Raw genomic sequence first — 23757 nt, 5'->3', positions numbered from 1 at the left:
ACCTGACCCCCTGAGGCTATACCCCTCCCGTTGGGGGTTATACTACCTAAGCTGCACACACATCACCAGCCTCAGTGGACCCTGCTGCAGCGGCGGCCGTAGTGACCGCAATTCAACGGGTGGCGTAGTCGACACAAAAGAACATCTAGTAACATCATAAGGACTGCCACACACTGAGTTTGACACCCTGGGCACGGACCGGGTCACAGCCACTCGGAGACTACAACCCCCATCTGATCCGGCTCCGGGTATCCCTAACAACACTGGCCCAGGGGGCGCGTCATATGTGTGTCACGGCTCCCATCAGCTCCCTGTGATGTGATCATGGGGTGCTGTTGGTTTGTCATGGCAGTCTGCTGAAAGCTGCCATGGCTGCCATATTTGTCCTTCTGTAAAGCCCAGCTTCATAGGAAAACAGTATTTTGTTAAAAATATGAAAAAATACAAAATATAAAAAAAATTCAAATCTCCCCTCTTTTCCTCCATTACTAATGAATAAAAAACCATATGACTGTAAACAAAAAAATCTATCAAATATAAAGTTAAATGCTGTAAGTAAAGAAAAAAAAAATAGACATGTCAGAAAAAAGGAAGCGCAAAAAATGAAAAATTGCTCAGGAGAGAAGGGTTTAAGCTGTGGCTGCTTTTTTTGGGTTGATAAGTAACAGGCATTCTCCTGGTGCCCCATCAGTTGGGGGTTTGCACATTCCCTGTCTTCTTGCCTGATTCCCTGTTATGTATCAGCACCTGCACCAGAGATTAACAAATGTGCTGAGACCTGCGCTGCATGAAGTGTAACAGGCAAGCACTAATGTCTGCAGAAAATGCTCTCCTCGCTGGGATCCTAGTCTTTAATGAAATTTACAACATTTAGGTACAGAAAAACCTACAAGAAGCAAAATGAACATATACCCTGCTGTATATAAATAAAAAGCAAGTGCATTTAAATAAAATAGGGTTCTTAGTAACACTGTCCCTGATCAAAAATAGTATATAAGCTATCCCACCATCGACAAGGTGAACCCGTTCGGGACAGTCTTACACTGTCTAATATTAAAAACCTTACCATGTGTCAAAGTTGACCTCAGTGTGTTAATAAGGGCAGACAAAGGACTGGGTCCCAAACTGTGAACACCGGCCTAGGGAAGCTTTAAATGTATTATCCATCTCTAGGAAGGGAGGTCACACCCAGGTTTGCACAGAATGCAAAAAATACAAAGAAAAAACACAAAACTGCATGGATACCAACTTAAACCAAGCTCAAATTTTGTGTTTTAACATTTAGGAACAGGTAGCAGTGCACTGCATAAGGTGCTCATTATTCCGAAAACCTCCAGAAAGCAAACCTCGGTGAGAGGAATGTGCTTTAAATTCAATGCTACGCTTCATTTGTGTCATTTTCTGATTCTTTTAGGCTCCATTACTTGACATTCTGAAAGGCAGGTGCAGGCAAAAGCAATAGACTAGCAAGTGATCGCAGATGCTCCAGTCCTTAGGACCCCTCCCCCACCCGCCACATCAGTACCTTCAGTGCCCATCAATGAAGGTCCTGATGCTGATGCTAGGATGAATCATTAGACAGTGATAAGATTGATGTCACTGTGACAGTTCTTATGTGGTGTCCTCAGCTTTCCTTGAGTTCTTGTCATAACTTATGTTCCAAACACCACAACATATATGGGGCCGATTCAGTAAGTCAGGCATTAAGCACATCAGTCTTAATGAAGAGCTGCTTCAATCTAGCATGAAAACTTTTTTCACAACTGGCACAAACATTCTGCAACTTTTCAGAGATTTACAGCAGTTTTGTGGAGTAAAAGCTTTGATGAATTGGGCACAGTCCTCTGTTACCAGGTTTTTGCTCTTATTTTATTCCCTGAGGTGGCAGCACCTTTTTAAATAGTATTGCCCCGTAATAGACTGGCTATACACGGTTCAAAGGCATCCAACTAGATCATTAAATGAGATGGATGGCCTCTCTTATAATGAAAAGTTACAAAAATTGGGTCTTTTTAGTTATAGAAAAAAACATGTTTCAGGGGCGATCTCATTTAAATGTCTTAATACATGTGTGGTCAACACAAAGGACTGGCACATGATTCATTTCTTTCAAAGACTATACAAAGAACCAGGGGACATTCATTATGTGTGGAGGAAAAGCAATTCAGGCATTTAAATAGGAAAGGGTTCTTTACAGTTAGAGCAGTCAGAATGTGAAATGCCCAACCTCAAGATATGGCAGATAGTATATCAGTTATATCAGTTTTTAAGAAAGGACTGGATGCTTCTTTAATGACTAATGCCATTATGGATAATAATTATTCTAGTGACATATAATGTATAATTGATAATGAAAGTTGAATTTGATGGACCAGTGTCTTTTTTCAACCCATGTAACTATATCAGTGTATTTTTATAAGGGCTTGTTGTTGTTGGAAAAGTTCTAGTTTTTGTCAGCATTAATAAAAATATAGATATCAAAATATAATTTATTATTTAGCTTTTAATAATTTTTATTTATGTAATAACTAATGCCTGTGGCATCTAAGTTGTTAAACAGAGGGGATTAGAGGTTTCTCTGATCTTGGCCTCTACAGTGGGAGCTTGGCTGACAAACATTGACAGATTATTTGCAAGAAGTATGGACCCTATTAACCAAGACTAACATTGTTCATGTGCGTCTTTATGAAGGGTCACGCTGGAGTCAGATACTCATGATTCATGTAGAGGTGCACGCCTCTTCATGAATGTGGAGCGTCTGATGAGTGGCGTGTGCTTCCATGTGCTATGCCAGAAATCTTACTCCAGTCAGGTGCTGGAGTGAGATTACTGGCGTAGGGAACACCACAGCTCATCATAAATTAGACGAGCTATGGCGTCCAGCCCCCGCCGTACTCCTGTCCTGCCCCCAGCCCACACGCGCTAGGAGAAACTGGCATGAAGACGCCAAAAGTGGCAAAATTTAGGCGCAAATCAGAGTCTTAAAGTTTGTCACTTTTCAAGGCTTTTAGGCCAGAATTCTGGCTTGAAACCTTTAATGAATTGGGCCCTATGTGCGAGTGCCCTTATTTCAGGCAACAAAACCACACAAAGTTATAATATATCATTCATATACAGAGAAAAAGTGAATAAAATAAAACTGTACAAATCATAGATTCCATTACACTTTTTTCAGTGTTTTTTGTGCCATTTTTGCTTTTTTTATGAGGTCTGATGTTACTTTAAAGTCTATATTGAATTATAAAGCGCACTACATGCTACACACTGCATATGTTTTAAAACAATTAGAATTATTTATGGCATGGAGTTATTTTTTCTTTTACTATGTGATAATGATAGAGAATGCGGGTTATAACAGGAAAAAGTGTTATGTATCTAGTCTAGCAATTCCTGCTGCAAGTTGTGTACACTTATTTCTGTTTTGGTGGTTAAGAAAAAAATTTTGCATTTCACCACAGGCTAAATGGTGTCTTCACTCATCAATGATCTCTTGCACATAGCAAGAATTTTAAAAAGAAAAAGTCCCTATGAATAATAGATCACTCCAGCTGGAAAAAGAGAAAAGTAAGGGTTGTAAGTTTAGTACTTTCTTGTGCAATCATTTACTGGAATATTGCCAGGAGCCAAAATGTAAGTAACAAAGGGAAGTTCAGATAATTAGTAGCTGGGGAAAGTAAAGGTCTAAGAAAGTCTTCAGGTTTATTCAACATGATGTGCTCTGTAAGAATATAATTATTATATACCAATCGAATGGGAGTGTAACGGGTGATCAGAGTAGTAAAACAAGATGGGCAGAGTGAAGCTTGCACAGTCGGTGGTATTTGGGATTAGTGAGGAAATGTATGGACCGCAGTCCTGTCTCCAGGAATATGTGAGCCCTTGCCAGTTATAAGTCTCAATGGCCTTAGCTTTTCCTGGCGCTCAACTTATCATCCGAGTGCAGTGCGATTACCTCAGATAGAGACAATGGAGACGATGGAGAAGTTACTTTCTCCATCTTCCCCGCACCTGTGCTGCGATTCTTTCATGCGAGAGGATCGGATCACAATGCACTGACACTCAGCTCACACTCTGACGCAGTTTGACACTAGGATATTTGCATAACTGACTGATTCTCTCACATGAGAGAATCGACGTCCTTGTGACCCCGGCCTAACAGCACCTAAATTATGAATGTTCTTTAATTCTCACAGACTTTCCAATGGTTTAATAATCAATATGTCAGGGGTCAACCCCTTTAACCCCTTCAGGACCCAGCCTATTTTGACCCTAAAGACCTTGGCATTTTTGTCAATTCTGACCAGTGTCCCTTTACGAAGTAAAAACTCTGGAACACTTCAACGGATCCTAGCGATTCTGAGATTGTTTTTTCGTGACATATTGGGCTTCATGTTAGTATTAAATTTAGGTCGATAATATTTGCATTTATTTGTGAAAAAATCAAAAATATGGGAAAAAATTTGAAAATTTTGCAATTTTCAAATTTTGAATTTTTATTCTACTAAACCAGAGAGTGCTGTGACACAAAATAGTTAATAAATAACATTTCCCACATGTCTACTTTACATCAGCACAATTTTGGAAAAAAAAAAAATTTTGGTAGGAAGTTTGAAGGGTTCAAAGTTCATCAGCAATTTATCTTTTTTCCAGCAAAATTTACAAAACCATTTTTTTAGTGACCACATCACATTTGAAGTCCCTTTGAGGGGTCTTTATGACAGAAAACACCCAAAAGTGACACCATTCCAAAAACTGCACCCCTCAAGCTACTCAAAACTACATTCAAGAAGATTATTAACCCTTCAGGTGCATCACAGGAACTAAAGCCACATGGAAGAAAAAAATGAACATTTTTATTTTTCTAACAAAAATTTTCTTTTAGCCTAAATATTTTAATTTTCACATGGGTAACAGGATAAAATGCATCCTAAAATTTGTTGGTCAATTTCTCCTTAGTACACTGATACCTCACATGTGGTCATAAACCACTGTTTGGGCACACGGCAGGGCTCAGAAGGGAAGGAGCGCCATTTTACTTTTTGAATGGAAAATTAGCTCCAAAAGTCAAATTGCGCTCCTTCTCTTCTGAGCCCTGCCATGCGCCCAAACAGTGGTTTATGACCACATATGAGGTATCAGTGTACTCAGGAGAAATTGACCAATACATTTTACGATGCATTTTATCCTGTTACCCATGTGAAAATTAAAAAATTTAGGCTAAAAGAAAATTTTTGTGAAAAAAAAAGTACTTTTTTGTTTTCACAGATCATTTTGTGAAGCACCTGGGGGTTCCAAGTGCTCACTATGCATCTAGATAGGTGCCTTGCGGGGTCTAGTTTCCAAAATGGGGTCACTTGTGGGGGAGCTCCACTGTTTAGGCACATTAGGGGCTCTCCAAACGCAACATGGTGTCCGCTAACAATTTGAGCCGATTTTACATTCAATTTGTTAGCGGACACCATGTCGCGTTTGGAGAGGCGCTGTGTGGCCAAAAGCAACATGGTGTCCGCTAACAAATTGTCGGCTCAAATTGTTAGAAGACACCATGTTGCGTTTGGAGAGCCGCTGTGTGCCCAAACATTGGAGCTCCCCCACAAGTGACCCCATATTGGAAACTAGACCCCCCAAGGCACCTATCTAGATGCATAGTGAGCACTTGTAACCCCCAGGTCCTTCACAAATTAATCCGTAAAAATAAAAAAGTGTTTTTTTTTTCCACTTTTTCATTTTTATGAATCAATTTGTGAAGCACCTGGGGGTTCCAAGTGCTCACTATGCATCTAGATAGGTGCCTTGGGGGGTCTAGTTTCCAAAATGGGGTCACTTGTTGGGGAGCTCCAATGTTTGGGCACACAGTGACTCTCCAAACGCAACATGGTTCCAGTTTGTTAGCGGACACCATTGTGTAGTGTATGTCAGGTTGGTGTGCGGTGTGGTATATTGTAGTGTATACACCACACACACACACACACTACAACACACACACCAACCTGACATAGCCTCCTAAGCTTAGTACGCCCTAGACTGGGATGAGTGGGACGGGCGGGACATTTTGTGTGCTGTGTGCGTGTGTAAAAAAAAAAAAAAAAAAAAAAATCGAAACTTTATTATAGTGTGAGTGTACGTGTGTGTGTGTGCTTGGTGTAACCTTCTGCAGTCACGTGTGGGGGCTGTCAGGCGTAGGGGGCTGTCAGGCGTAGGGGGCTGTCAGGCGTAGGGGGGGGCTGAAGAGATGGAGGAGCCAGCAGCTGCAGCAAGGGGGGTGATCACTGGGGCAGGAGCCGGCAGCAGCAAGGGGGGTGATCACTGGGGCAGGAGCCGGCAGCAGCAAGGGGGGTGATCACTGGGGCAGGAGCCGGCAGCAGCAAGGGGGGTAGGAGGCCGGCAGCATCAGGGGGGTGATTACTGGGGCAGAAAGGGGAGCAGGAGCCAGCAGCAGGGGGGTGATCACTGGGTTTGCGGGGGGGGATGATCACTGGGATGGGGGGTGCACACTGGGGATGGGGAGTGAACACTGGGGACAGGTGGGGGTGAACACTGGGGACAGGCGGGGGTGAACACTGGGGACAGGGGGGGGTGATCACTGGGGGGGGTGAACACTGGGGACAGGGGGGGTGAACACTGGGGGGAGGGGTGATTATTGGGAGGTGGGGGGTGATATCACTGGGACTGGGGGATGGTGGGTTTGATCACAGGAGCAGGGCATTTACACTGAGCCTGCTGCTGCTGTGATCACAGTCCACCGGCTGTCAGAAGGAGAGCAGCAGCCGGTGGATGAAGACGTGGGAGAGGGAGCAGAGGGAGCGGAGGTCGGGGTGCAGGTATGAAAGTGCAGGGGGGGGTCGGGGGTGGAGGGGGGGTCAGGGTGGAGTGGAGGGGGGGGTCGGGGGGGAGTGGGGGCAATACTACCTGATGCAGATCAGCGGCGGCAGCAGGCGATCAGCGGCGGCGGCGGCAGCAGAGGGTCCACGGGGGGGGCAGCAGCAGAGGGTCCACGGGGGGCAGCAGCAGAGGGTCCACAATGGCTGGCACACGATCCATGGACGGGTAGGAGCTGGGCAGTTGCGGCCATCATGAAAAACTCCCTCCACATCTGATTGGGGCTAGTATCCATGTGACGCTAGCCCCCCAATCAGATCTGGGGGGAGGGGGGGACAGAGGTGACACTCCCCCCAGCCAATGGCCGATGCTGTAAGCATCAGGCCATGCCCAGATTTAAATATTACACCAATTTTCATTGGTGAAATATTTAATTCATACCGATTGGCAGTTTCACTAAAAGTGAAAATGAAACAGCCAATCGGAGGGGTCCCAGGCACGGGGGGGTTAATCCACCCCCCGGGGGGTCGACTTCAGGATGTCCAGTAGCAACTGTGAAACCTGAGCGACCCCGCTCGCAGGCGCTGCAGGGGCTCTTTCCCTCCATGTCACAGACGCTGTGACATGGGTCGGGAACGAACTGTTTTCCATGTCACAAACGGTGTGACACGGGTCGGGAAGGGGTTAAGATTGATTATTTCACACTTTACATATAGCTTTCTTAATTTATGTCCTACCTTCTCATGCTTGATCACTTACCACAAATAATAGGTAATATACGAAACAGTGAACAATGAATAGAAATGGACTGTTGTAAGACTGCCTCTTCCTCCTGTTCCATAGAGATTCATGGAGTTGGATCTTCTCATCACTTCACTGTTACATGAACAATCTTGTTTTCATGTGACAACAAAATGAAAGATAAGCAGTGGATTCTAATTTTCTGAACAGTTATTATATTATTAAAAGAGATTTACAGGCCTGGTGAGGGTCAACTAAGGAGTTTTCTACCAGAAGTGACTATACAGTTCGCCATATTTAATTTTCTCTCTTTTTATAGGTGTTATATTCTATACACAGCAAGGCACGGACTTTTAAAGGTGTCCTGTGGTATTTGGAAACAAGATATTAGCAGTAGAAGCTTTAAATTATGTACATTGTGAGATGGGGCCATCATGGATTGCAATTTGGAGGCCAAGTTCCTCAAACTATTCTCAACAATTTTTTGTAGTATGGCTACTCACATTATCCTACTGAAAGCAGTCAATACCATTTGCAAGTGCCATTGCCATAATGGGGTGTTCTTTGTCTGCAACAATGTTTAGGACAATGATACGTGTCAATGTAATTTTCCCATCAATACCAGGACCCAAGAGTTTTTATCTCAACATTGCCCACAGCATGACACTGTCTGCTGGCATGCTTTGCAACCAAAGTGCATCAAAGTGCCATCTTTTCCCAAGGTCAGTGATGCATACAGTACTGACCAAAAGTTTTGACACACCTCATTTAAAGATTTTTCTGTATTTTCATGACTATGAAAATTGTACATTTACACTGAAGGCATCAAAACTATGAATTAACACGTGGAATTATATACTTAACAAAAAAGTGTGAAACAACTGAAAATATGTATTATATTCTAGGTTCTTCAAAGTAGCCACCTTTTGCTTTGATGACTGCTTTGCACACTCTTGGCATTCTCTTGATGAGCTTCAAGAGGTAGTCATCGAAAATGGTTTTCACTTCACAGGTGTGCCCTGTCAGGTTTAATAAGTGGGATTTCTTGCCTTATAAATGGGGTTGGGACCATCAGTTGTGTTGTGCAGAAGTCAGGTGGATACACAGCTGATAGTCCTACTGAATAGACTGTTAGAATTTGTATTATGGCAAGAAAAAAGCAGCTAAGTAAAGAAAAACGTGTGGCCATCATTACTTTAAGAAATGAAGGTCAGTCAGTCTGAAAAATTGGGAAAACTTTGAAAGTGTCCCCAAGTGCAGTTGCAAAAACCATCAAGTGCTACAAAGAAACTGGCTCACATGAGGACTGCCCCAGGAAAGGAAGACCAAGAGTCACCTCTGCTTCTGAGGATAAGTTTATCCGAGTCACCAGCCTCAGAAATCGCAGGTTAACAGCAGCTCAGATTAGAGACCAGGTCAATGCCACACAGAGTTCTAGCAGCAGACACATCTCTTCAAAAACTGTTAAGAGGAGACTTTGTGCAGCAGGCCTTCATGGTAAAATAGCTGCTAGGAAACCACTGCTAAGGACAGGCAACGAGCAGAAGAGACTTGTTTGGGCTAAAAAACACAAGGAATGGACATTAGACCAGTGGAAATCCGTGCTTTGGTCTGATGAGTCCAAATTTGAGATCTTTGGTTCCAACCACGGTGTCTTTGTGCGACGCAGAAAAGGTGAACGGATGGACTCTACATGCCTGGTTCTCACCATGAAGCATGGAGGAGGAGGTGTGATGGCGTGGGGGTGCTTTGCTGGTGACACTGTTGGGGATTTATTCAAAACTGAAGGCATACTGAACCTGCATGGCTACCACAGCATCTTGCAGCGGCATGCTATTCCATCCAGTTTGCGTTTAGTTGGACCATCATTTATTTTTCAACAGGACAATGACCCCAAACACACCTCCAGGCTGTGTAAGGGCTATTTGACCAAGAAGGAGAGTGATGGGGTGCTACGCCAGATGACCTGGCCTCCACAGTCACCAGACCTGAACCCAATCGAGATGGTTTGGGGTGAGCTGGACAGCAGAGTGAAGGCAAAAGGGCCAACAAGTGCTAAGCATCTCTGGGAACTTCTTCAAGATTGTTGGAAGACCATTTCCGGTGACTACCACTTGAAGCTCATCAAGAGAATGCCAAGAGTGTGCAAAGCAGTCATCAATGGAAAAGGTGGCTACTTTGAAGAACCTAGAATATAAGACATATTTTCAGTTGTTTCACACTTTTTTGTTAAGTATATAATTCCACATGTGTTAATTCATAGTTTTGATGCCTTCAGTGTGAATGTACAATTTTCATAGTCATGAAAATGCAGAAAAATCTTTAAATGAGAAGGTGTGTCCAAACTTTTGGTCAGTACTGTATACACAAGACCATCCACATGATGTGATAAAAGATGTGATTCTTCAGACTAGGCAAACTTCTTCCATTATTCCATGGTCCAACTCTGATGCTCTAGAAGCCCTTGTACATGTTTTGGAAAGGGTAAAGTATCTATTCTGTAGCTACACAGCCAGATACGCAGTAAGCTGTGATGCTCTCCCAGTGCACATCAATGAACTTTGGGTGCTCATGGCTTTGTCACCTGATAACTGGTTGCCCTTCCTTAGACCAATTTTTGTAAGTACTAACGACTATATACTGATGTTTTATGATAATCATCAACAGTATAATAAAGTGAGCAACACAAAACTCAGGATATTTTTCCACTGGTGAAGGAAAATTAAGGCACGCAACCAAAAAAAAAATCCAGAATCCAGATGTCATCCTATCTGCAGGTTGTGCAGGCTGAATGAGGCGGCAGAGACATTGATTACAGTAGAAAAGCTGCAATTCCAAACCCATCTGACTGATTAAAAATCATTTCCCAGAACAAATGTATTATGCCTGAATTTCAGCCTCTGCAGGTTGGGCTGTTACTGCCATTGGTGACACTGAGCGGCGGTGCGCTGCTTGCTGCAGGATGGCAATGAACTCATCTATTGCAGTCAGTTCCTGCGAGCGGCTTCCACATTTTATCACAGTATTGTAATGACAGGCAGCAATTCATTCCTTCTTTTCCAGCTGAATAACAAAGGATGAGATGGATTTGTCAAGGTGATACTAATTAACAAACACTCTGCCATTGATAGAGACTGAATTCACTGGCAGGGAAGGAATACAAATGAAGAGAGAATGGCGTAGGCCTAAACCTGCCCTGGTATTGTAAAAATAAAGGCCATGTGCTGCAGCGTGTTTTCTTATATAAGAGGATGGTAAATAGCCGGATGAAACATGAATAGCTGAAGCTTTATGTTTAACTTCATTTAGACATTTTTTTTCAATTTTATTGAATTCTGTAATACATTACAACAGTGGTACAACAATGGCACCCTACTTGGTAATTACATATTCGTGCACTCTCTCTGTACATTTTATCACATCCAGAAACATTATGCAGTGCTATACTTTGAGACATTATTTATGGAAACATTAAGGAAAACTTTAATAAAAGTAATAGTAATTTTTTACTGTATTTACAGTCATATGAAAAAGTTTGGGCACCCCTATTAATCTTAAGCTTAATGTTTTATAAAAATTGGTGTTTTTGCAACAGCTATTTCAGTTTGATATATGTAATAACTGTTGGACACAGTAATGTTTCTGCCTTGAAATGAGGTTTATTGTACTAACAGAAAATGTGCAATCTGCATTCAAACAAAATTTGACAGGTGCATAAGTATGGGCACCTCACCAGAAAAGTGACATTAATATTTAGTAATTCCTCCTTTTGCAAAAATAACAGCCTCTAGTCGCTTCCTGTAGCTTTTAAGGAGTTCCTATATAGCCGCAAATGATTATTTTAATCAATAATAATACTAGCAATATAACATTTAGATTTCATGGATATTTTACATTGACTCTGTATGACACTTTTTATTTTAGATTTCATTCACATTGCATTATATGAAAACTACCTCTAACGGAATAACCAATAAAGGCAAAAATATCACTATCTAATGCAAAAGTGACATTAGTCCCTTAGTCAGTACAGTAGAAATACAGATTTTACTTAGGAATCTTAGGTCTTTCTGCCTCACCTGTCAGAAGTCCAAGTTCCATGATTTATCTAGCTGGTCAGAGGTTATAGTACATCGAAATGTAATTTCTTCCTCACCCAGGCTTCATTCTTCTTTAGCAACTTAAAATGTCATAACCAATATTCTGCATGCAACAAATGCGTCTTTCTGGAGTAATATTGAATAGTCAGTCCTTCTTTTGGAGACAGATCTACCAATCAAGACAGAGAATTGTTTCATTCAACCGAGAAATTGTCTACATGTTCACAATGTATATCACATTAATGTATCTCATGAAACTGCGGTTTTATCGATTTGGGTGAAATGTGGGATTTTTTATTCACATTAAACCATCTTCCAGACTGTTGAACAAAAATGGTTCAAGGTGTCTGTTTCTCTCTTGCCATTCTCCTTGTGTAGTAAAGTCTCAGGATGTACCTTCATTGATTTCTTAAACCTAGTTAGGCTACGTTCAAATGACCATGTCTTCTGTCTGAGTGCTGCCGTGGAAAAACTGTTATCACATGGACAGTGCTAGGGCCAATGTATCACATAGAAAAAATACAGGATGCATTAGTCTCTTCCGCATTTTGGATGAGACTCGCCTATTCAAAAGTATGGGTTTGCCATAAAAATATTAGATCAGATTCATTGCCCTTATGAACATAAGTCTTGTACATTTTATTCACTGCTGATGTATAAAAATGAATGCCATACGTATATCATACGGATTGCATAAGGATGACAATACAGATGAAGAGTCGTCCATTTTTTCTTGATAAAAATAGGATGATTTTTTATGTGTCAAATTCATGGGATATGCCAGCAGAAGTATTGTTTTTTATATGGCCAACAGTATGCTTTAAAGGGAATTAAAAAAAAGTTAAACAATGTAAAACTTTTAAAGTATTAATGTTTTAATTGTATAAAACAATTATTAAAATGTTTTTTAATTGTATAAAATATGAAAAAAAAAAAACATTTAAAAAGTTTTGATATGTTCAACTTTTAGACTCTAGGGGGAGCAGATGCTGACATAAGTCTAATGTACTTCTAGATTGCATTACGACTTAGTGTTGAGCGATACCTTCCGATATCAGGAAATATCGTATCGGATTGGATCGGACCGATACCCAAAAAGTATCGGATATCGCCGATTCCGATACCGGAAACCAATGCAAGTCAATGGGACACAAATATCGGAATGAAAATAAACCCTTTCTTTCCTTGTAGGTTAATTCTACATGAAGTAAAACAACTAAGAATAATGTAGAATGTATTACGTGAAAAGCCGGCAATTCATCAGCGGCATACACCGGTACCCGACAATTTAGAACAGAAAGACTAAAGAATCATACATAGATTAGATAGATAGAAACATGTCAGTCACATATATATGAAGTACAGTGACAGTGTTGCTTACTGTACTTGTCATTTAGTGTAAAGGATTTATTAAAAAAAATAATAGTGTTTTCATGCACCGTCTCTTTAAAAAAGCCGGCCGGCAATTCAGCAGCGGTACCCGACAATTTAGAATAGAAGGAATAGAGCTTCACAAATAGATTAGATAGATAGAAACATGTCAGTCACATATATATGAAGTACAGTGACAGTGTTGATTACTGTACTTGTCATTTAGTGTTAAAATAAAGGATTTATTTAAAAAAAATTGGCGTGGGGTTCCCCATAATTTTAGGCTCTAGGTTAAGCAGACAGCTGGGGCAGATGTTTGAAGCCTGGGAAGGGGGTAATACCCATAGGCTTTACTAGTTATCAAAATGGGGGACCCCCCCAAAAAATGACGTGAGGTCCCCCCTAATTTAATAGCTAGCAAAGGCTAGGCAGACAGCTGGGGGCTGATATTAATAGCCCAGGAAGGGTGCCATGAATATTGGCCCCCTCCCAGGCTAGAAACACCAGCCGTCAGCCGCCCCAGAAATGGCGCATCCATAGGATGCGCCAATTCTGGCACTTAGCCTCGCTCTTCCCACTGCCCTGTAGCGGTGGCAGTGGGGTAATAGGGCTGGGGTTGATGTCAGCTTATAATGCCAGCTGACATCAAGCCCAGGTTAGTAATGGAGAGGCGTCTATAAGACACCCCCATTACTAACCCCATAGTCAAAGTTAAAAAAAAACACAAACACCCAGAATAAAGTCCTTTAATTGAAATAAAGACACAATTCTTTATTGTTCTAAATTAAACCATACTTACCATCACGCCCATTCCAGCTGAAGCCAACGATCTCCTGCAATAAAAGAAAAATAATAAAGCAACATCATCCTTACCTTTCCATGGTTCCTACGACAGCTTCAGCTCTGCTACATCGAGATGACAGGCTGGACCGCAGCAGAAAGCTGCCATCCAGCTTGCCATGCCGCACACACTGAGAAGCGCAGGCTTGCTTGCGCTCCTCAGTGTCTCTCTGTGACGGCATCCAGATGAGCCGAGTTCATATCCAATGAACTCAGCTCACCTCATGCACGTCACTGACAGCGTGGGAGAATTCTCACGCTGAAGCGCTGAGTGCAGGAGAATTTTCCCACGCTGTCAGTGACGTGCATGAGGTGAGCTGAGTTCATTGGATATGACCTCACCTCATGCACGTCACTGACAGCGTGGGAGAATTCTCACGCTGAAGCGCTGAGTGCAGGAGAATTTTCCCACGCTGTCAGTGACGTGCATGAGGTGAGCTGAGTTCATTGGATATGACCTCACCTCATGCACGTCACTGACAGCGTGGGAGAATTCTCACGCTGAAGCGCTGAGTGCAGGAGAATTTTCCCACGCTGTCAGTGACGTGCATGAGGTGAGCCGAGTTCATTGGACATGACCTCGGCTCATCTTTATGCCGTCACAGCGAGACACTGAGGAGTGCAAGCAAGCCTGCGCTTCTCAGTGTCTGCGGGATGACAGGCTGGATGGCAGCGTTCTGCTGCGGTCCAGCCTGTCATCTCGATGTAGCAGAGCTGAAGCTGTCCTGGGAACCATGGAAAGGTAAGGATGATGTTTCATGAAATAATTAAAAAAAAAAGGGCTTCCCTATATTGTTGTGTCCGGCCAGGTACAATTAGGCAGCTGGGAGTTGGGGGCAGCCCGTTCCTGGATGCTGTACCTGGCTGGCATACAAAAATATAGCAAAGCCCACGTCAAAATTTTTGGGAAAAATTAATTAAAAAATAAATAATAATTTAGGGACTGCATCTTTATTAACCCCTCAAGTGTCATTTAGTGTTAAAATAAAGGATTTATTAAAAATAATTTTAGTCTCTAGCGGAGGTTAAGCAGACGGCTGGGGCAGATGTTTGAAGCCTGGGAAGGGGGTAATACCCATGGAGCTTCCCAGGCTACTAATATCAGCCCCCAGCTGAATACCTAGCCTTTACTAGCTATTAAAATGGGAGACCCCCCCCAAAAAAATGACGTGGGGTCCCCCCTATTTTAATAGCTAGCAAAGGCTAGGCAGACAGCTGGGGGCTGATATTAATAGCCCAGGAAGGGTGCCATGAATATTGGCCCCCTCCCAGGCTAGAAACACCAGCCGTCAGCTGGCACTTAGCCTCGCTCTTCCACGCTGCCCTGGTGCGGTGGCAGGGGGTAATAGTGGTGGGGTTCATGTCAGCGCCAGCTGCCATGAAGCCCAGGTTAGTAATGATGGGCGTCTATAAGACACCCCCATTACTAACCTACAAAGTGTTAAAAATAAAAAACACACACTACACCCAGAAAAAAATAATTTATTTGAAATAAAACACACCATTTTATTTAATTCTTAGTTTACTAAAAAAAAAATAGTTACCTGTCCACGTTCCTGCGCTGATCTCCCATGCACAGCTGTCACATCTGGAGATGGTGACAGCTGTGCATGGCTGCTGTAAGCTCACACTGCCGGGAACACGTCCGCTCCCGGCAGCGGGAGCCCCTGACTGAGGTCACCGGAGTGCATTCAGTCAGCGCAGCTCCGGAGACCTCCTTTACGGCACTGCTGTACCGTGGGAATTTCTCACGGTACAGCGGGGCCGTAAAGCAGCTAACCGGAGCAGCGCTGCCTGAACTCCGGCGAACCCGCTTATGCAGTGATGGGGCTGCTTTACGGCCCCGTCATTCTAGCGGCGGCAGCGGTTCAGAGCGGTCACATTCTATGTGGCTGCTCTAAACTGGAGATCTTCGTGGGACACTCTTGGACTACTACGGAGGGGTAAGGATAAGGTTGTGGTTTATTATTTTACATTTTATTACAGGAGATCGATGGCTTCGGGGAATTAGGTGTCTAGGTGAGTATAGGTGTATTTTTCTATTTTTTACTTTATTTTAGGTGGCGATCGGCGGGGACAGGTAATGTATAAACTAATTTATTTTTGGTAACCACTGGCCACCAATGACATGTATTTACAATTTATTGGGGACCAAAAACAAAAAAAATATATGTGGGACTAAAAAAAACACGTATAGGGGCAAAAATATAAACCTATGGGGGCCAAAATAACATATGGGGCAGTTTAAATAGCAGGATCAGGCTGATGGGAACTACTGCTCCCATCAAGCTGATCCTGCTGGCACGAGTGGACGGGGGACAGACATAGGCCGATGGGAGTAGCAGTGCCACATCGGCCTATGTTTGCCTGCACGCACACACCCGCAGACATCGCACAGACACCGCGCACACCCGCACAGACACCGCGCACACCAATCATGACGGGCTGATGGTCTGGGAGGTGTGGCTGACCTGTGCGGCCGTGGGAAAGTTCATGTGAGTTCATGCAATGCAGTCAAGCATGAACTCACATGAACCCTCCGAGGGCACCGCGGCTACTTCAAATGAACAGCTGATCGGCATCACCTGATACCTCAGCTGTTCATTTGAAATAACCGGCGGGAAAGCGCAGCACAGAACGGGAAAGCCGGCGGGGAAGCAGTATGGGGCTGTGTGATTGTTTAAAAGCCGGCGGCTTTTTACCGCCCGCCGGCTTTTAAACAATCAGGAGAATTCTCTCACGCTGCGATGGCATTCTGATGACAGGCTGGATCGCAGCTGAGCGCTGCCATCCAGCTTGTCATCCTTCAGAGACACTGCAGAGCGCAGGCATTATGGGAACTTCCGATTCCGGTATTCGATATTGTAAAAGTATCGGAATTAAGTATCGGAATTCCGATACCGCGAATATCGGCCGATACCCGATATTTCAGTATTGGAATGCTCAACACTAAATTCCGACTGTAGCAAATGTGGGCAGGATCTGCTCACGTGTCTGACGTCACTCCTCCCTTCCGCTTCTGTGTATTTGCAAAAGGAGGGGAAAGGATAAAGTTTAAGATCATAGTGCAGGGCTATTTTTTCAGTGCAATGAGATGCTGAAATGTCACAGTTTACTGCTCCCATCAAGCTGATCCTGCTGGCACGAGTGGACGGGGGACAGACATAGGCCGATGGGAGTAGTAGTGTCAAATCGGCCTATGTTTGCCTGCACGCACACACCCGCAGACATCGCACAGACACCGCGCAGACCCGCACAGACACCGCGCACACCCGCACTGACACCCACACACACCAATCATGACGGGCTGATGGTCTGGGAGGTGTGGCTGACCTGTGCGGCCGTGGGAAAGTTCATGTGAGTTCATGCAATGCAGTCAAGCATGAACTCACATGAACCCTCCGAGGGCACCGCGGCTACTTCAAATGAACAGCTGATCGGCATCACCTGATACCTCAGCTGTTCATTTGAAATAACCGGCGGGAAAGCGCAGCACAGAACTGGAAAGTCGGCGGTGAAGTCTTTTCACTGCCGGCTTCCCCGCCCGGGTCCTTCGCTCCCCGCTCCTTGGTGCTGTGCTCCCCGCCCGGTCCTAACTTACCATCGGGATGGGAGGTAGTGAGGGGAGCGGTGGATCGGGGTGGGAGGCTGCGGGGAAGCAGTATGGGGCTGTGTGATTGTTTAAAAGCCGGCGGCTTTTTATCGCCTGCCGACTTTTAAACAATCAGGAGAATTCTCTCACGCTGCGATGGCATTCTGATGACAGGCTGGATCGCAGCTGAGCGCTGCTATCCAGCTTGTCATCCTTCAGAGACACTGCAGAGCGCAGGCATTATGGGAACTTCCGATTCCGGTATTCGATATTGTAAAAGTATCGGAATTAAGTATCGGAATTCCGATACCGCGAATATCGGCCTATACCAGATATTTCAGTATTGGAATGCTCAACACTAAATTCCGACTGTAGCAAATGTGGGCAGGATCTGCTCACGTGTCTGACGTCACTCCTCCCTTCCGCTTCTGTGTATTTGCAAAAGGAGGGGAAAGGATAAAGTTTAAGATCATAGTGCAGGGCTATTTTTTCAGTGCAATGTGATGCTGAAATGTCACAGTTTACTGCTAGCATGTGCGATTCTAGCATTCCTGCTGAGGCAAAAGGTGAAAATTTAAATGGCGCACCTCCTTGCACTGCAGTAAAAACATGTAATAAATAAATGCAATTGCTGCTTTTTTCTCGTCTGATGCACCTTGCACAGGCAGTAGTAAAAGCTCATTCAGATGTCTGTGCTTCACGTCTGAATAAGGCAGCGCTCAGTCAGTGTTCAGAGCGCTGCAGTGTGATGACTTTAGTGTTGAGCTCTGAACACGGCATGACAGCTGGGGTGTGAACACATTCGGACATATGGGCCAACAGGGCCATAAATTGTAATAGTGCTGGCAGAGCGAAAGTGCGCTCTGATGTGCATCATTTTCAGGAGTGTACGCCTACTGGAGGCAGACACCCAGACGCAGTCAACTACAACTGGGTGTCTGTCTCCTGTAGGCGTACAGTCCTGAAAATGATGCACGTCAGAGCGCAAGTTCGCTCTGCCGGCACCATTACAGTCTATGGCCCCATCGGCGCATACTTCCGAATACCTTTTTGCGGTACGTTCAGACATATGCCCCAATGAGACCACCGAGAGTGTCCCTAGACGCAATGTGAAACAAAAAGTACTAGGCTACAAAAAAATGGCACCAAGCTCCCCCTCCCACAGCTTTGAACTGCGCATGCACAGTTCACAGCTGATACAGCCACAGTATAGAAGATGAGGTCGGTATCTAGTAATAGTTCCTATGACCTGGGTCTGCAGTATTTGCAGTGTGAAAAAACCCGGAGGAACAACGAGTATATATGGCATAAAATTGATTTTTATTTAGAATTTATTTAAATACATCTATGAACATTCATTAAATATTTAATCTCAAAATTTATATCAAAGTAGGAAAAAGTGCAATGTGCTGGGAAAAGCCGTTATATCACCCTAAGGAATATGAGACCAGCCGGAAGCTAAAGTGCCAGTCATGAGATAATATACATCAATACTGCGTCATATCGATCAAGTAGGCACTACTTACCACTAAATGTGATGGGGGACGGTGTGGGGGACCGCAATGGGTGGTATCCCGGCAAAAAACAGAGCCCCGACGCACGTTTCGCCGTTGAAGCTGCTGGCTTTCTCAAGAGGCATATACAAGGTTAGGCAGCAGGACCTTATATGTACCTTATATGTACCTCCCCGCAAGTCACATGACAAAATTGTGATCGCGAGGTCCTTTGCAGCAAGTTCTCCACGGCGCATGCGTCTGGTCCCTGGAGTCCCACGGCACAAGCATCAGCCGTCAGACGGCGGCGCGCATCCGGAGGCGCAAAGACGCAGTGTGTAAGTGTTGTGCTCTGACACTTACACGCCTGCAAATAAAAATGGCAGCCCCCAGTAAGTGACAAAAAAAATCAATAAAAAAATAACTTTTACTACACTACATGTTTTAAAAATAAATGTTTATTTAATTATTAATTATGAATAAAAATTATAAATTGTGATACATTACCTTTAAGCGTTTGGATTTTTTCTACCTTTTCTTGTACCTTTCTTCTTCTCAAACAAAAAAATAAAAATAGCAACCAGTTTACATGTCTGCAATATAGATAGATGATTATCACAATAGAGCTATGATATGGAGGCTATACGCAACATCAAGTTAGCATCCATCTATAGAATAGATGATACATTTCTGGTTGCTGGGGATCTGACTTCTGGAACCTGCACTGATCCTAAGAATGGGGCTATAAAATGCCTCATTAAAATGGAGCGGTGGCTGCTCTGCTTGACATTGTTCCATTCATTGGACTCGGGGTCCCAAAAGACCCTAGGTGATTATCAAATGACTAGATGGTGGCCCGATTCTAACGCATCGGGTATTCTAGCATATGTCTCCCGACCCTCCTTTATAATGCCCCATGCAGGATGTCACACCCCCCCTCCCTTATAATGCCCCATGCAGGAAGTCACATCCCCCCTATATAATACCCCATGCAGGATGTCACATCCCCCGTATATAATACCCCATGCAGGATGTCACATCCCCCCTATATAATGCCCCATGCAGGAAGTCACATCCCCCCCTATATAATACCCCATGCAGGATGTCACATCCCCCTATAGTGCCCCATGCAGGATGTTACATCTCCCTTATATAATACCCCATGCAGGATGTCACATCTCTCCATAGTGCCCCATGCATGCTGTCACATCCCCCCTATATAATACCCCATGCAGGATGTCACATCCCCCGTATACAATACCCCATGCAGGATGTCACATCCCCACTATATAATGCCCCATGTAGGAAGTCCGATCCCGCCTATATAATACCCCATGCAGGATGTCACATCTCTCCATAGTGCCCCATGCAGGCTGTCACATCCACCCTATATAATACCCCATGCAGGATGTCACATCCCCCGTATATAATACCCCATGCAGGATGTCACATCCCCCCTATATAATGCCCCATGCAGGAAGTCACATCCCCCCTATAGAATACCCCATGCAGGATGTCACATCCCACTATAGTGCCCCATGCAGGATGTCACATACCCCCTATATAATACCCCATGCAGGATGTCACATCTCTCCATAGTGCCCCATGCAGGCTGTCACATCCCCCCTATATAATACCCCATGCAGGATGTCACATCCCCCGTATATAATACCCCATGCAGGATGTCACATCCCCACTATATAATGCCCCATGCAGGAAGTCACATCCCCCCTATATAATACACCATGCAGGATGTCACATCCCCCTATAGCGCCCCATGCAGGATGTCACATCCCCCCTATATAATACCCCATGCAGGAAGTCACATCTCTCCATAGTGCCCCATGCAGGCTGTCACATCTCTCCATAGTGCCCCATGCAGGCTGTCACATCTCTCCATAGTGCCCCATGCAGGATGTCACATCTCTCCATAGTGCCCCATGCAGGCTGTCACATCCCCCCTATATAATACCCCATGCAGGATTTGACATCCCCCCATAGTGCCCCAGGCAGGTCCCCTATGGCCCCATACAAAAAAAAAAAATCCAATACTCACCTCACTGCTTCTCTGGACTCCAGCGTAGCCGGCATCTTCCCGCTGTGCGCTGTGACCGCTCAGGAGAGAGCGCGGTGTAAAGACGTCACCGCGCCCTCTGACCTGAGATGTCACAGAGCATCAGCGGAAGACACAGGAGCTGCTGCGCAGGCACGGGGAGGGGTAAGTATGACGCCGGGTGCCGGGGTCCTGATCGAGCGGGGGGGAGGGACAGGAGGAGAGGAGAGGGGAGGGGAGGGGAGAGGAGGGGAGGGGAGAGGAGGGGAGGGGCGTCACACTTGTCCTCGGGAGATAAGCGGCCGTAGCCGCTGATCTTCCGACGATAGCCACATGTAGGTCAGCGGCGCCTGCAGTCGGGGGACTTATGCTGCGAGCAGCCGGCTGCATCGCCGCTGACCTCCGTGCCGCACATGGGCCGCTAATGGCCGCCATGTTTTTCTGAAATGCTGCGTCGCTGATTGGCCGCGGCCAGACCAATCAGCAACCCGGGATTTCCTGGACAGACAGACAGACAGACAGACGGGATAAGACAATTATATATATATATATATATATATAGATTGCCTATCATGTGACTGGGTGATAATTTGGCCAGTTGGGAATAGCCCCTTTAAAGCATCCAGACTAATCTGCTAGCATATTCTTCTAGAGCTGAGTAGATTGATATATAGGCTGTAACGCACGTGGTAGTGGAACCACTGTGCCATGGACCAAGGAGAACCTGGAGGGGTGTCACTAAGCGAACACCTGACTCTTTGCTAGAGCCCCTGGTGCTGGGGTTAAACTTGGCTCCAGATGGATGCCAGGTTCTACTCAAGGACAAACCTCGGACACACGGTAGCTGACCCTCAAAGGGGTAGGAAGCTGGAACGGCTAAGAATGGATGGCACAGCAGGCACAGACAGATGTTGGACAGATGCTGACAGACTCGGCTGGTATACAGGTGGACACGGCTAGTATGGGCAGGCACGGCTAGTATACTGGAAGACACGGCAGGTGCTGGCCGGCACGGCTGGTATTCAGGAAGGCAAGGCAGGTGTGGACAGGTACGGCTGAAATTGAGGAAGGCACAGAGGGGGGTATAGGTACAGAAAGGGACAGGCAGGTACCGGCAGGGGCAGGCTGGTATACAGGAAGGGACAGGCAGGTATACAAGAACGGGGGACCTGACAACTAGTAAGTGTGCAAAAAAGACGGAACAGGTTGCTCGGGCACCTCCCAACAGGTGGAGGTGCCTTAAATAATAAGTGTCTCCCAGCTATTGGCTGGGGACACTTTAGGACAGTGTGCGCTGTATCTTTAAGAGACCAGGGGGAGCACGCGTGTGCTCTAAGAGCAGTGCCCAAGGATTTACCAGACATGTGCAGACCCCGGGAGGCTACAGCAGAAGGAGGAAGCGAGGGCCGAGGGTCGGTGAGTGAGTCGGCATCCCTGCCAGGGGAGAGGAGGATGGGTATCACGCAGGGACGCCGGTGCTATATAGGCCCTGATTCATTATGACTGGCGTTGTGCATGTCAATCTTGTTGAAAGGTCCGTTGGAGTAAGATGCACTAAGTTCATTAAGAAGCGTGGTTCTCGTAATGAAGTTGGCACATCCATCCACTGCGGTGTGCCACTCCTGGAATTATTCTAGCTATTGAGTGGAGTTCATTTGTGTCGTAATTTATCTAACTTTTTTGGTGTAATTTAGGACTCCTTTTGGCTAAGATCCACCCACTTTTCAAAAAGTTGGTGAAGCTTGCCTGGACTGTCATGAGAACATCACAAATCACTAAATTCATCCCAGACAGTTTTACAACAGAATTCTGTTGAGAATTTTTGAAGAATTGGGGCCACTAAGTTGCAGGAAAAGATTCAGTGTAAGAAGTGTAGTGTAGGTAATCATACTCTCAGGTAGGCATTAAGTAGCGTTCACACAGGCAATATGGTTTGGTCCAAAGTGCAGTTTTATTGCTTTTATAAAACTCCAAGGGATTCAATACCAAAACAGCCTTTTCTGGGCATAAAAGTATAACAGCAAATAAACATTTCATTCATCAGGCACATCTGTCAGTGTGGACTCACCCACACAGATTACAGCCCTTTCTTCTTCTCAACCTCCAGCAGACTGACATACACCTAGTGAACACAGGCCCTGGTTCTTGTAAAAAGCTAGGAAGGTCCATTTAATTAACACCTTCAGTGCAAGCATTTAACCCAGTCCTACCTGGCTTTGCTACAGAAGATATTTAAATTTTTTTCATTTAAAGTGACACTGCATTCTGATATTGAAACATAGCATTACATACCTCCTCTGCTCAGATTGACATCCCGTTCCTCCTGCATCCAAAATGGCAGCCGCAGTGTCAGGTGGAGTACAGCGGTAAGTCTAAACCACATTTCTCATGCCTTTCATGTGCTGTAGAATAGAAAAGGCAGAGAAGGCATGGTTTAGACTTACCTCTGCACTCTCCATGATACTGCAGCACTTTCTTGGATGCAGGAGGAAAGAAAAACACTGATCAGAGCAGAGGAGGTCGCGAGAGACAAACGGAGGCCACCAGGTCCTTTGACTATATATAAGAAATGTATAGTTGCTTTTCAGTCCCAGGAATTAAGTGTCACCTTAAATCTCTACTTATTTTGAGCCACATTCATGTACAAAAGGCTGTCGATTATTAGGTCACCTCGCTCACTGGACACCTAAGTCTACAATGAGCAGAAATTGTAATCAATAAATTACAATTTTTTACTTAAAGCGGTTT

General features: G+C 44.7%; 1 long non-coding RNA gene across 2 annotated transcripts in view; it reads right to left on the bottom strand.

The window, feature by feature from the left end:
• LOC141166405 (uncharacterized) overlaps nt 1-23757 on the bottom strand; it is a 132034-nt gene that overhangs the window by 6760 nt on the left and 101517 nt on the right. For both annotated transcript variants that reach the window (XR_012251288.1, XR_012251289.1), the window contains one exon: nt 11640-11829. This is a non-coding gene — a long non-coding RNA (uncharacterized lncRNA). The remainder of the gene's footprint in view (nt 1-11639; nt 11830-23757) is intronic.

The sequence above is a fragment of the Phyllobates terribilis genome, unplaced genomic scaffold, assembly GCF_046119375.1.
Source record: "Phyllobates terribilis strain yellow unplaced genomic scaffold, ASM4611937v1 Scaffold_11__3_contigs__length_659146591, whole genome shotgun sequence".
Taxonomy (NCBI): Eukaryota; Metazoa; Chordata; class Amphibia; order Anura; family Dendrobatidae; genus Phyllobates; species Phyllobates terribilis.
Note: the sequence above shows the minus strand (reverse complement) of the source record. Positions and strands in the feature narration are given on the sequence as shown.